This window comes from Nicotiana tomentosiformis, chromosome 10, assembly GCF_000390325.3.
Source record: "Nicotiana tomentosiformis chromosome 10, ASM39032v3, whole genome shotgun sequence".
In the NCBI taxonomy this organism is placed as follows: domain Eukaryota; kingdom Viridiplantae; phylum Streptophyta; class Magnoliopsida; order Solanales; family Solanaceae; genus Nicotiana; species Nicotiana tomentosiformis.
In genome coordinates this window covers 66007306-66022935 of record NC_090821.1, presented here as the reverse complement: position 1 = coordinate 66022935, position 15630 = coordinate 66007306, and positions in this window count along the sequence as shown.

The following is a 15630-nucleotide window of genomic DNA, read 5'->3' as shown; positions in this document are numbered from 1 at the left end:
ATTTTTGTCGAGTTTCGAGACTTGGGCCTCACGGGCTATTTTTGAGTGCAATTTCGGATTTTGCAAGAAAATTTATATTTTTATATGGAATTAATTCCTATAATTTGTATTGATTGAATCAAATTAATTGTGACTAGATTCGAGGTGTTCGGATGCCGATTCGCGAGGCAAAGGCGTAAGAATTGTGATTTAGTCAAATTCCATGGAATTGTGTAGTTGAATAATCTATTGTTACATGTACATTCTCCAGGTATTAGAGAAATTGAACCACAAATCATGTTAGAAATTATGTTTAGGCTATGTATTGGCACTGTAGGTACCCACAGAGGTCGTGTACATGTTGAATTATTTGCTGAATTGTTATTTTGTACGCAATCACAGTTTTACTTGTTATTATATATCAGTCTCTAGTGTTCCTTATTGATACATTATATCATTTCTGTTGGGTCTGATTTTCATGATTAGTGAGTGCCCGAGAGACCGGAGAGATTTATGACCGAGTGAGGCCGAGGACTTGATTGTGATATATTACACTATAGCATGTGAGTTGTCCGTGCAACACGTAAGTTGTCCGTGCATATCCATATATTATACTATAGCATGTGAGTTGTCCGTGTAACAGGTAAGTTGTCTGTGCGGATTATAGCGTTTGGGCTGAATGAGCCCCTCCGGTGTCTGTACACGCCCTAGTGAGCGCAGGTACCTACTGAGTGCGAGTGACGAATCCTGAGCGAATGGGAGGACTGAGTGATTGTTGCTCTGAGAGGATGCATTGATTTCATTATTATTATGCTTCAGTTGACATATATCACTATTTTTTTTGGAAATTTCTAAGAGATATTACCTCCTATTTCAGTTGATCTTAACATGAAATTACTGTTTGGGCCTTGATTGTTGAACTTGAAAGCATGTCTACTTTCTTATGATGGAAATTAATGTAATTGGGCTTAACTGAGAAGCTCGTCACCACTTTCAATTCTTTATTTAGTATTGTTACTTGCTGAGTTGGTTATACTCATACTTTACTCTGCACCTCGTGTGCAGATCCAGGTACTTCCGGACTCGACGGTTGCTAGTTTTTCGGAGCTTTATTTGTTAGAGATTATCGAGGTAGCTTCTTGACGTCTGCAGACCTTGATTTTCTTTCCTTTCAGTTTTTGTACTGTTCTATATTTTCAGACAGTATTTTTATCTGTCAGACTTTGCTATCATTTAGATTCTCTTGTACTTAGTGACACAGGGTTTTGGGAGTGTTTTAGTTTGGTATTGGTGAGATTTTTGGTATTGAATTTAAATATTATATTTTTGAAACTTAAAAGAAATTGTGGTTTATTGAGGTTGTCGACTTTCCTAGTATTGAGATAGGCATCATCATGACAGGCAGGATTTTGAGTCGTAACAAGTTGGTATCAGAGCCAAGGTTATATAGGTCTCACGAGTCATCTACAGGTTAAGTAGAGTCTTGCGGATCGGTACGGAGACGTATGTACTTATCTTCGAGAGGCTACCAAACCCTTAGGAAAATTTCACTTTCTTGTATTCTGTCGTGCAAATTTGTTAATTTCGGAAACTAAATTTCTGTTTTTCTATTCTCTCACAGATGGTGAGGACACGTACTACCGGATCAAATGGTCAGCCACCAGTTAGGGTCGCGAGAAGCTGGGGTCGTGGTAGAGGCCAAGGTAGAGGTCGAGGTATAGCTCGTACAATAGTTGGAGCACCACCTGTAGCACCACCATCATTTAGCAGCGCTGAGTGAGAGGATGCTAAGAGTTTCCTGGATAAGTGCCAGTGGATGCTTCGGAGAACGGGTATTTTGGAGACCAGTGGGGTCTCATTCACAACTTTTCAGTTTTTTTGGGCTGCCTTCAGATGGTGGGAGGTTTATGAGAGGCGCAGGCTGGTCGGTGCAGCACCGCTTACATGGGAGGAGTTCTCCGTTATCTTCTTGGAGAAGTTCGTGTCGCAGTCTCGCAGGGAGGAGTTGTGCATATAGTTTGAGCAGCTTCGGCAGGATGGAATATCTGTGACCGAGTACAAGATGAGGTTTTCTGAGTTAGCTCATCACGTAGTTTGGTTGGTTCCCACTGATAGGGAGAAGATCATGAGGTTTATTGATGGCCTCCCGTATCAGCTGCGGTTGCTTATGACTAGGGAGAGGGTATCGGGTGCTACTTTTGACCAGGTGGTTGACATTTCTCGGCAGATAGAGATGGTCCGTAGCCAGGAGCATGGTGAGAGGGAGGCCAAGAGGCCTCGTGGTTCGGGAGGTTTCGGTGGTGTACTTTCTGGGGGCAATACTACCATAATAGGGGTCGCCCTTATAGGCCCGCTCAGATGACTCGCCCACCTCATCGTGGTACATCAGTTAGCCACTGCTCTTACAGTGCTCACTCAGGCCAGTCGTTATTCCGCGCACTACTAGCACAAAGTTCTCACCATGCCTCATCTGCTCAGGTTTCTATAGGCAGTGCCTCGGGTTATCAGGACCAGCAGCTCCGTTAAAGGAGGGGTTGTTTCGAGTGGTCATATCAAGAGAGATTGTTCTAGGTTGTTGAGTGTGGATCCACAGTAGAGTTCTCGGCTGATAGAACCATCACTAGTAGTTACACCACCCGCCCAGCCAGCTCGGGGTGGGGCTCAGTCAGCTAGGGGTCGCCCAAGAGGAGGAGGCTAATCAAGTGTCGGTCAGGCCTGATTCTATGGTTTTCCTGCCAAACCAGATGTCATTGCTTTAGATGCAGTGATCACAGGTATTGTCTCAGTGTGCCACAGGGAAGCTTCTATATTATTTGACCATGGTTCTACTTATTTGTATGCACCACTATACTTTACTCATTAACTGGATATGCCCCGTGAGTCCTTATTTTGACCTATTCATGTATCTACGTCGGTGGGCGATACTATTATTTTGGACCGTGTGTATCGGTCGTGTGTGGTAACTATTGGGGGACTAGAGACTAGAGTTGATCTTTTATTGCTCAGTATGGTTGATTTCGATGTAATCTTAGGTATGGATTGGTTGTCTCCATGTCATGCTATTCTGGACTGTCACGCCAAAACCGTGACATTGGGATGTCGGGGTTGCCAAAGGTCAAATGGAGAGGTTCTCTAGATTATGTTCCCAACAGGGTAATTTCTTATTTGAAGGCCCAACATATGGTTGGGAAGGGGATTTAGTGATATTTGGCCTTTGTGAGAGCAGTTGATGCAGATACTTCTACTATTGATTCAGTACCGGTAGTGCGAGTCTTTTCGGATGTATTTCCTGCAGACCTGCCGGGTATGCCACCTGACAGGGATACTGATTTTGGTATTAACTTGGTGCTAGGTACACAACCCATTTCTATACCTCTGTATTGTATGGCACCAACTGAGTTGAAAGAATTGAAAGAGCAACTTCATGAACTTATTGATAAGGTGTTTATAAGGCCTAGTGTGTCGCCTTGGGGTACACTAGTTCTGTTTGTGAATAAAGATAGATTGTACTATGTAGATGTGCATCGACTACAGGCAGTTGAACAAAGTTACAATCAAGAACAAGTATCATTTGACGCGTATTGATGGTTTATTTGACCAGCTTTAGGGAGCGAGTGTATTCTCCAAAATTGATTTGAGATCTGGGTATCACCAGTTGAAAATTCGGGATTCAGATATTCTAAAGACGACATTCAGGACTCACTTTGGTCACTATGAATTTCTCGTGATATCGTTTGGGCTGTCCAGTGCCCCAGCAGCCTTTATGCACTTGATGAATAGCGTATTCCATCCGTATCTTGATTCATTTGTCGTAGTATTTATTGATGATATCCTAGTGTACTCACGTAGCCAGGAGGAGAATGCTGATAAGTGGGGATTTTTGACTACTTATTTGCACCCTTTAGCTTTCGTTTTAGTCCCAAAGCGCTTAATTGTGTTCCCGAAAACTGATAAAATATGCTTAATGCATGAATATTTGAAGATAGGCTCCCAAGATAAAATTCAACTCAAGAAGGAGTAATTTGAACTTAAGGACAAAAACAGGCACAAAAGGTCAGAAGTACGGACCGCGGAATATTATCTGTGGCTGCAGATTGTGAAGGAATTCCCATTAGAGAAATGTGCAAAGTACGGTCCGCACATAAATTGTGCGGCCACAGAAGCTGAGGCAAAGCAAAAGTTCAGAGAACCTGAATCTGAAAAATGCGAACCGCACAATTATTGTGCGGCCGCAGAAGAAGAGCTATGCAGCTGCACTCATATTGTGCGGACTGCAGAAGAGCAAGGTGCGACCGTACTCAGAATTGTGTAAACCGCATAAAGAGCGCAGTGTGGCCACAGATTAGAATTATGTGGCCGCGGATTTCCAATCCTGTTAAGCTGAAGAAATGTGCAGCCGCAGAACCTCCGAAAGGGCATTTTTGTTTGAAAAATTCCAGTTCTGTACAAATAGAAGAGTTTCGCTTTTTTAGGCCAACTTTTGACATCAGCTGCTACAGTAGACTATTTCTTTTACTCTTTTTAGAAATTTTTACTATTTTGAATTATTTGAAAATAGATTTTGTTATTTTAATTATCAATATGGGTTTAATTATCATGTCTTCTCCTCTTTCGTCCAATTTAAGCATGAGTAGCTAGATTTTCACTAGGGTTGTGACCCAACCCTAGTGTGTAAACTTACTGGGTGTTTGTTATCTAGCCTTGGTCTTGCTTTTATTTGAAGAATTAATGGTTACAAATACTAATCTATGCCTATTTGACTTGGTATCTACTTGAGAAAGAGAAACTTAGTCTAGAAAAATGTGGCTAGCAAGAAATTGGGTCAATCGATAGATTGATAAGCCCAATTAAAGGGTTGAACCTAGAAATAGTAAAAATCGACTTGAGCTTCTTATCAACCATTTTGTTCAATACCCCTTTGGGCTTGAGAAAATCAAATTAGACAAAATCACTCTCTAATCGAGAGGTATTGAGTGGGTACTTGAGTGTTGATAGCTATAATATACCCCGACCAATAAAACAAGCTTTAAAGTTTACAACCCATTAGGCAAACACCTAGGTGAAGGTCATCAACCTAGGCCTTTTATATCATTTGAAAAACAACAAAAATCAATTTCCTAGTTTCCTTCTTTTAATTGCAAGCGAAGTTTAATTTATATTTTCAAACAAAACCAAATATTGCGAAAGTGCAAATTTAGATATACAAACTCACACGCTAAGATATATACTACCGATTCCTAATCATATAGCTCCTTGTGGAATTCGACCTCGACTCTTGTTGGGTATTAATATTGCATCGGTCATTTTCATAGCCTCAAATAGAGGAGTAAAATTGGACGACATCAATTTTTGGCATCATTGCCGGGGAGCTACAAAACGGTGTTAGCGATATATTTAGGTGTCCTTTTGGGATATCTTCTTTTCCTTCCTTGTTACTAACGTGTTGAGAAATATTAAGTGTAATCATGGCAAACAATTAGGTAGGATAATTACCTTTGGGGGATGTGGACGTTGAGGATGATCAAATGGACGTGGTCCCTCTTGAACCTCAAGCCAATAGACGAGGTCGACCACCTCATCACAATGTACCCGCTCCACCCCCACCTCCATCACGAGAGGCTAAATACCGGTTGTTGTTGAATGAATGGTATGCAAGTGCTATAGTCCTTCCTCGTATTAGGGCGGGCAACTTCCAAATAACCAACGTGATGCTCACTTTGCTTGAGCAACGAGGGTTCTTCACCGGTGTATCGAGTCAAAATGCATATAAACACTTGAAGGGGTTCGTCGATACGTGTTGGGAGAGCAAACAAACAAATGTCGCCAAGGATGCTTTGAGGCTAAGGCTTTTTCCCTTCTTTCGATGGGGATAAGCTTTAGATTGGTTGGAACGTTTACCAAATTATTCCATTCATACTTGAGATGAATTAGCGGAGAAATTTATTTCAAAGTACTTCTCTCCCGAACACATGGCTATTCTTTGGGATGAAATTCTAGCATTCAAGAAAGAGCACAATGAACCACTACACAAGATATGGGAAAGGTATAGAACAATGGTGAGAGAATGCCCCAACAATGATATGACAGAGAACATGATTCAACAAACTTTATATCGGGGGATAAATACCAACAACCAATGTGTAGTGAATCAACTTGCCGGTGGAAACTTCATGACTATGCCTTATGCGGAGGCGTGTGAGATTTTGGATGAGATGGCGGATACTTCATCGGCGTGGCAATCTAGAGCTAGTGTTCCACAAGGTAATCCAAATGTGATTTTTAATTATAAAGAGTTACATGACCATGGACAAGACATAGGTGAGTTGCCAACCACCATGAATTAATTGGCAAAGGCTAAACTTAAACAATTGCAAAACCCGAGGCATGTCAATGCAATAGAGGGAGTCAATATGATGGTGAATAAGAGAAGAATAAGAAGTCCACAAGTGCAACAAAGAGTGGACAATTTTGTGCAAGATGATAGTAGATTTGATCAAGGTGATTCTTACAATGATCAAGAAGAAGAGGTCCAATATGTGAACAACTTTCAAGGGCAAAGAAACAACTTCCAATGCCCTAGTCAACAACAATGGAGACCTTCAAAAAATCAATGCAATTGGAATTCTAACAACCAAGGTAATTGGAATAGTGGAAACAATCAAGGCAATTGGAATAACAACAATTAAGGCAATTGGAGTGGAAGTAATAACCAAGGGAATTGGCAAAACAATAATAACCAAGGCAATTGGGGAGGAAATAACCAAGGCGGGTGGAACAACAATCAAGGAAATCGAGGGTCGGGTTCTCAAAGGCCCCCGATGTATCAACAACCGAGCAACCCACCTCCTTATCCTTCTCATGGTCCTAGTTTATCCAATAATAAAATGTGTCGTATTGAGAACATATTCAAGAAAATAATGGAGAAGAATGTCGATTCCGATGCGCAACTTGTTTCACACAACACATCAATCCGAAACTTAGAAGTGCAAATGGGTCAATCTCTCAAGCTTTAAATTCTCATCCTAAGGGGGCTCTACCAAATGATACGGTGGTGAACCCGAAGGGTGGGAATAAACGGGGCATGCCATGGCCGTTACTACAAGAAGTGAAAGAGGTAGGAATTCACCTACCTCAAGTCAAAGGCAACTTGTGGATGATGAGAAAGTGGTAGAAGAAGAGGAGATCCCAAACTATGTTGTGCATGCAAATAATGAAATACAGATTGATATTGATAACACGGTGGAAGAGACTCAAGAGGATGTGAACCCGTCTAGGGATCATGTGATTGACATACTGGAACCGGTAGTGCAAAAAGCTAAGGCACCAGCCTAAGCCACCTCCTCCCTATCCTCAAAGGCTTACCAAGAAAAATGGCTAGAATTTATTCAAAAAGTTCATTGATATGATGAAGAGTCTCTCTATAAATGTGCCATTAGTTGAAGACTTGGAGCAAATGCCTGGATATGCACAGTTTATGAAGTACTTGGTGACAAAGAAGAGAATGATAAATTTTGAAACTATCAAAGTAACTCACAAAGTGAGTGCAATTATGCATTCAATGGCTCCTAAGTTGGAAGATCCCGGTACTTTCACAATTCCTTGTACCATTGGAAATGCCGAGTTTGCAAAAGCTCTTTGTGATCTTGGGGCAAGTATCAATTTGATGCCCTATTTGAGTTTCAAGACATTGGGAATTGGGCAACCAATACCCATATATATGAGATTACAAATGGATGATCGTACAATGAAGAGACCGTTTGAGGTGATTGAGGATGTATTGGTTCGAGTTGACAAGTTCATTCTCCTGGCGGATTTTGTTATTCTTGATTGTGAAGTTGACTAGAAGGTCCCGATTATTCTTTGTAGACCTTTCCTTGCTACGGAAAAGGCTCTTGTTGATGTAGAAGCCGGAGAATTCACTTTCCGGGTGGGTGATGAAAAGGTAGTGTTCCACATGTGCAAATCTATGAGGCAACCGAATAGCAATAAAGTGTGTTCATTCGTGGACTCGGTCACCGATGTGATTATTGATGATATAAGTACCACGACTAATATGGGTGACATGTTGGAGGCCTTCTTGCTAAATTTTGATGATGAAGATATGGATGGATTCATGGAATATGTTAATTCTTTGCAAGGAATGGGGTAGTACAACTATGCACCCCGAAAGATTTCCTTGGATCTTGAGAATACGAAAACTCCTCCTACAAATCCGTCAATTAAAGAGCCTCCTATCTTGGAGTTAAAGCCTTTGCCTTCACATCTCAGGTATGAATTCCTTGGCTCTTGTTCTACTTTACCGGTTATTCTTTCTTTTGTTTGACTAATGTGCAGGTTGACTCTACATTGGTGGTGCTCCACAAGAGGAAGAAAGTTATTGGGTGGAATTTGGTGGATATTCGGGGAATAAGCCTCGCGTTTTGCATACACAAGATTAACTTGGAGGAATATTCCAAACCCTCCATTGAACATTAAAGGAGACTCAATGAAGCTATGCAAGACGTGGTCAAAAAGGAGATCATCAAGTGGTTAGATGACGGGGTGGTCTACCCCATTTTTGACAGTTCGTGGACTTCTCCGGTGCAATGTGTCCATAAGAATGGGGACCGGATGGAGAGTGTGTATGGACTACCGGAAGCTAAACAAAATGACAAGGAAAGAGCATTATTCACTCCCCTTTCTTGACCAAATGCTTGATAGGTTGGCCGACCGTACTTACTATTGCTTTTTAGATGGATATTCGGGCAACAACTAAATCCTTATTGCCCTGGAATATCAAGAAAAAACAACTTTCACTTGTCCCTATGGCACTTTTGCTTTCAAGCGGATGCCATCTGGCTTTTGCAATGCACCAGCAATCTTTCAACGGTGTATGATGGTGATCTTTATGGATATGGTAGAGGACTACCTTGAAGTCTTCATGGAGGACTTTTCGGTAGTCAGGGATTACTTCAATGATTGCTTGGAAAATTTGGATAAAGTATTGGCAAGGTATGAAGAAACGAATTTGGTGTTGAATTGAGAGAAATGAAATTTCATGGTCGAGGAGGGCACTCTCCTTGGCCACAAAATTTCAAAGGAGGGCATTGAGGTCGACAAGGTGAAGATAGAGGTGATTTCTAAACTTCCACCTCCAACATCAGTGAAAGGCGTGAGAAGTTTCTTAGGTCACGCGGGGTTCTATCGGCGCTTCATAAAGGATTTTTTCAAAGTGGTAAACCCCTTGTGCAAGCTTTTAGAGAAATATGTTATGTTTCACTTTAATGATTATTGCATGAAAGCCTTTGAATCTCTCAAGTTCAAGGTGACAACCACTCCCACCATCACCACTCCTAATTAGAGTATTCCTTTTGAACTCATGTACGATGCTAGTGACATAGCGGTTGGAGCAGTTTTGGGGTAACGTATCAACAAGATTTTTCATCTGGTCTACTATGCTTGTAAGACCATGATATATGCCCAAGTAAATTACACCATTACTAAAAAGGAGCTCAATTCCATTATGTTGGCAATTGATAAGTTCTGCCCATACTTGCTGGGTGCAAAGATTATTGTTCATACGGATCATACGGCACTTCGGTATCTCATGAGCAAGAAAGATTCAAAAGCTAGGTTGATGAAATGGGTTCTATTGTTGTAAGAGTTTGATATTGACATTCAAGATCGGATAGAGAGTGAAAATAAAGTGGCGGACCATTTGTCTCGTTTAGAGGAGGAGGGGAGGCCACATGATGGCCTTGAAATCAATGACTCCTTCCCCGATGAACACCTCTTGGCCTTTTTAATGAAGGAGGTTCCATGGTTCGCCGATCTAGCAAACTTCTTTGTGTGTGGAATCATCCCGGATAAGTTCTCTTCAAATCAAAGGAAGAAGCTCAAACGCTATTGTCAAGATTATTATTGGGACAAGCCTTTTGTCTTCCGGATTTGCAAGGATGCGGTAATTAGATGATGTGTACCGGAAGAAGAGAAAAATGTTATTCTTGAAGCTTGTCACTCTTCACCTTATGGTGGTCACCATGGCGGAGCAAGAACAGCGGCTAAAGTTCTAAGTTACGATTTCTATTGGCCCACTCTCTACAAAGATGCAAGTGATATAGTGAAAAGATATGATGAATGCCAACGGGCCGGTGGAATCTAGAAGAAAAATGAAATGCCTCTCACTACCATTTTGGAGATTGATATCTTTGATGTGTGGGGTATTGACTTCATGGGTCCTTTTGTGAGTTCTTGTGGAAACACCTAGATCTTAGTCGTGATTGATTATGTGTCTAAATAGGTTGAGGTTGTTGCTCTACCCAACACTGAAGAGAGAAGTGTGGTAACTTTCTTGAAGAAGAATATTTTCACAAAATTTGGTACTCCGCGGCTATCATAAGCGATGAGGGTCACATTTTTGCAACAAGGCTTTTGACACTTTGCTTAACAAATATGGTGTCACTCATAAAGTTACGATTCCCTATCATCCTCAAGCTAGTGGTCAAGTAGAAGTCTCCAACCAAGAGATAAAGAATATCTTGTCCAAAATAGTGAATGCTAACCGGACGGATAGGTCAAAAAAGCTTGATGATGCACTGTGGGCTTATTGGACTGCTGTCAAAACTCCTATCGGCATATCTCCATACCGGTTGATGTTTGGAAAATCTTGGCATCTTCCGGTGGAACTTAAGCACAAAGCCATATGGGCTTTAAATAAGTTGAATCTTGATTGGGATGCAGCTGCTAACTTGCGGGTTGCACATTTGAATGAATTGGATGAGTTACGGTACCATGCATATGTAAGTTCGTCCTTGTACAAAGAGAGAATGAAGTATCTTCATGACAAATACATCCGTAACAAGGAGTTCAAGATGGGCGATCTTGTTTTGTTGTTCAACTCACGAATGAAGATGTTTCCCAAAAAGCTGAAATCCAAATGAAATGGTCCCTTTGAAATTGTGGGTGTGACATCTTTTTGTGCATTGAACTTGAAGAACAAAAATGATGAGGTATTCCGAGTCAATGGTCACCAGGTGAAGAACTATTTGGGACGAGATGGTGATGGCCACGTGGTGGCAGTTATTCATTTAAAGTGATGGTAATTTGTGTCGTACCGCAACGTTAAAATAGGCACTTCTTGGGAGGCAACCCATGTTTTCTTTTTCTTTTCTTTTCTTCTTTTGTAGATAGGTGTTATTTTGTGCTAACTGAATTTGAAGTGTGCTGTAGGAATGTGTGTTCTTTATAGGAACTGTGCTCAAAATAATTGACTAAGTGTGGAAAAAGTGCGGACAACACATGAAATGTGCGGACCGCACAATTTTGAATGCTACAGCAGAAGGCAACCGCGGCCGCACAAATTGGAAGGGGAAAATGCAAACTCTCTGAAGTTTAGCCTGTCATAGAATTGGTCATGCTTCGACCTCACATCGAATTATGCGGTCCACAATCCAAATCTACGGTCGCACCAGAAATTATGCGGACCGCAGATCAACATAGGTTACTGAGCCTTCAAGTAATATAGTGCGGACCACAGAAGGAATTTTGCGGCCGCACTCCTCTTTTGTTTCTCAAAGTTTGCCTGCTTGTATAAATAGTAGCCTTGGGCTACTGTATAAGGTTTTCCTTCTCTGAGCACTCTAAACTCTAATATTTTAAAATCATTTGTTCAATCATCTGCCTCACTCCACCCACATCTGTGATCATTTAGTTGCACTCCTTCATATCTAGTATGATTAATTTCTCATAGAAGTTTTCAATTTTCTTAGTTTAATTTACAATTTTTTCTTTTAGGTAGTCTTAGGCTATTTCTCAATAGATTTCAATTTCAATACCATTTGGGGGTTAATCTGTAATTGGTCAACTACTAATTTCTTTATGGGGACTGGGTACATTCATTTACATGCTTAATTATTAATACCATGTTGAATCTGTGCAAAAACGTGAAAAGCCTAGAAGTCTGATCGTTTTGATTTTGAAATCTGTGGCCGCATAAGAAACTGTGTGGTCCGCAAACGTTGTAATCTAAGGTATTTGGCTAATTAGATTCTGCGGCCGCACTTGAAATTTTGCGGACCGCAGAAATTCCATCGCGGCCACAGAAAAGTGTGTGCGGCCGCAGATCAGGCCAATCTCTGTCATCAGAGACTTGGCATTTTTGGAAAGTCTAATGTGCGGTCGCACTCAGAAATGTGCGGACCGCATTTCAAATCTGCGGTCGCACTCAAAATTTTACGGACAGCAGTTCCATCTCTGCGGCGGCACTTCTACATTGTGCGGTCCGCACAACCCAGACTGCGTCCGCACTTGCAATTGTGCGGACCACACTTCACCACCCAGCACTCTTGTTCTGAAATGTGATATATTGTCTGTGTACAATTGAATTATAATTGACTTCTTTTGTTGCTTGTTACAGAAAATGGTTAGATCTCGTGGTCGCGATGACACTTCAAAGGGGATGGGTGAATCTTCCAGAGGTAGAACCAAAATAACTTTACCTCTCACCCTCCAGAAGATAATCACTAAGAAAGATACAGCATGCCTAGTATGACAGCTTGAGCCCTCCGAATCTAGTTCATATGCCTCATCTCAGGAAGCATCGGAGGGTAACTCAGTTCAAGAGCACCCTGTTGTCCAATCACAGCCACAGCAACCACAGAGAGGTATCAACTCTGCGACGAGCCTTCCTCCTCACATAGCACCTCCGAGGGTTCGGAGAGTGCTAGTCAGGCTTCGGAGACTTATTTTACACCTGCCCCTGAGGCACCAGTAGCCGATGTTGATGATATTCAAGACGATGGTCGAGGGGGTGATAATACAGTTGCCAGCCTTGAAAGGTCGAATAAGAAAGAGGTTTGGGAGGACAGGTTTGTCAGTCTAGGTGCCTTCACCAGTTTTCGTGGATGGTGGTCGGTGAGATAGATCACTCTTGAGCGAAAGTTCCTACTTCAAGATCTTGACAAGTACAATCCAGAAGTGTTGAGACAGTTCTGAGAGAGAAAGAAGTGGATGTGGTTCACCAAGTAAGTTGTGGATGCCAAGGAGTATGTGGTATGGAGTTCTATGCCAATGTGGCATATATCAAGAAATGGACCAAAGTTACAAAAGCGCGAAATCTGAATGTGCGGTTCGATCAGCACACACTGAACTCCTACTTGGGATTTGAGGACGTGGAGCCAGTGCAGTACTTGGAGAAGCTGGCAATGGGTGATGCAGCTTGCCCATGAAAAGCTAAGATTTTTGCGGCCTCAGGGCCACCACCACCATGGATCACTGCAGGGGTTCCTATTCAGTGGAACTCCCTAAATTTCGAGGCGAAGGGATGACAGACCTTCATATGCAGTAGACTAGACCCGTTCCAAAATGAGACAAACTTATCTATTCCACGGGCAGTTGAAGTCGCATCTATTATGGTCGGGTACCCAATCAATATAGGTGCCGTGATGTCGGCCAACATGCCAGTGGTCGCCAGGCAGGCTGATACTTCCTACCCGTATCCCAACACCTTCACGAAGTACCTTACGGATGCACGGGTAGAGCCCTGGGATTTTGACACGAAGGTTCGAGCAAATAAACTCTTTTCTTGGTATTCTCTGATGGATTCGAAGAACCTGAAGAGAAAGGGCTAGCCGACTACTACCGTAGGCCAGTCTGATGACCCTTCGGTGGTAGCTGCAGAGTTTGCAGATATGCCTTTCACTTCAGCAGTGTCTTCTTCCAGTGTAGCTACCATGCCTTCAACTTCAGCCTTAGTTCCTCTATCCTTGGCTTTGAAGCCGGTACATGTGCCTTCTGCTCCACTATCTATGCTGCGAGTCTCCCAAACTTTGGCGAGCCTCAACAACTGGATGCAGAAAGCTACTGCAAAGTTGTCTGACATATCCGGTCATGTTGTAGCGCAGTCATCTATGACGGCACCCCAGTTTCATCCCGCAGTCGAAGAAAGTTTGAAGAAGATCCTGGACAACCAGAACACTATTATGGCCACTCTGGTACAACATTGGGCAGTGATCGAAGAATTCGGCAAAGAGGTAAAGAAAATGAGAAAGCAATAGGCATCTAAGAAGTCAGTGGACGAACTTCGGAGTCAGGTTACCAAGATTGCAGCAGTCGGAGACATTTCATTTGACATGTTGATAGACCCACACCACCGAGGCCCAGATCCCACAGAGCCCACCGTAGCAGCTGGCCAGTCTGAGGAGCCAGGCCTTGCTACTTACACTGCTGAGGTAGTCCGTTAGATGTTCACCAACCCAACTAATCCCAGACATGATTAAAGACGTACATGTTAAAGATAATTTTGCAGTCGATTATATTTTGTGTTTATATCCGGTTATACACAAATTTGTTGTCTACCATGTTTTGTATTTGCATATTTCTTTTGATTTGAGATGATGATTGCTAGGTTAATATCAAATGTATTTTTACGAGTTCTTATTTTGCGGAGTAAGAGAACGTGAAAGAGGTACTGTCACAAACGACTTTTTTCTCCTAGAAAGTAATTATTATTATTTTTTGCATTCAATCATTCAAATTTATTATATCTTCGGAAAAAGAATGTTAATTTTTTGTGCCTATATTCTACCTATTGTAATTTATCAACTTAATAATTCAGTTTACAAAATTGAAGAAAAACTGGTAGTTTTCGTTTTGAATTCCAACTAAAAAACAAAGGTCGTAGTAATTTTATCCCAAATTACCAACATTTTACGATACAAGAAGAATTTAAAAACCTAATCCAACACTACATATGAATTTTATCTCAAATCTAACGTGACTTGAGATATTCGTGTAACGCACGACTATAGAGACTAATACTATATTAAAAGCACGAAGACCTTTACGAAATGCCGTTCGTCTTTTTTACCCTTTTAAAATAGAGTTCATACTGGATAAAATAGCAATTTGATCATTTTACTAATATTTAGGAATAGTCATTTATTAGTTTTCAAATATTTCACACTTTAAAATACTAAAACTTAGATTACTAAATCTTTCCTTATTTAAATTATATAAGAACTTCTAATATTTAGAAAATCTAAAATCGAGTTATTTTTTACTTCACAATTAATTTGCTTTGTTATTTGTTTAGGCTTAGTTTCTTCCGTCTACACAAATGACTCTATAAAACAAAGATTTAAAAGTAAAATGTGAGAAAGATTTTTATTTGTACCCTTTGGAAATATAAATCTTAGTAGATAAATTATTATTACATTTAAATATTTAAAATTGGGGAGGAGTTTATATTAAGATTTGAATAACAAAATATAAATTATTTTCTTTAGTAACGAATTATTATGTTTTTGAAACAACTTATTAGACAAAGAAAGCTTACTCAATGTTTTTCTAAATTCATCATATTAAAAGAATTATTTTTTAAGTTGAAAAAGTTCTTAATAGTATTAAGACTCAGATTGATAAAAGTGGTAACTTGACGTAACAATGATGAAATAGTAGAGACAAAATATATCCTAAATGAGTTGTTATTAATTATTTTTTATTTTTTCATTCATCCTAACAAATAACAACTTGTTTTAAAATATTAACTCAACATTAGTCATTTTTAGGCTTCACATTTTTATTTTATCAATTTTCTTCTATGAGCTATAGGACCACCTCTTATTCACAAATCTTTAAAAAATCAAAAGATTCAATTTTCAATTTAGATTTACG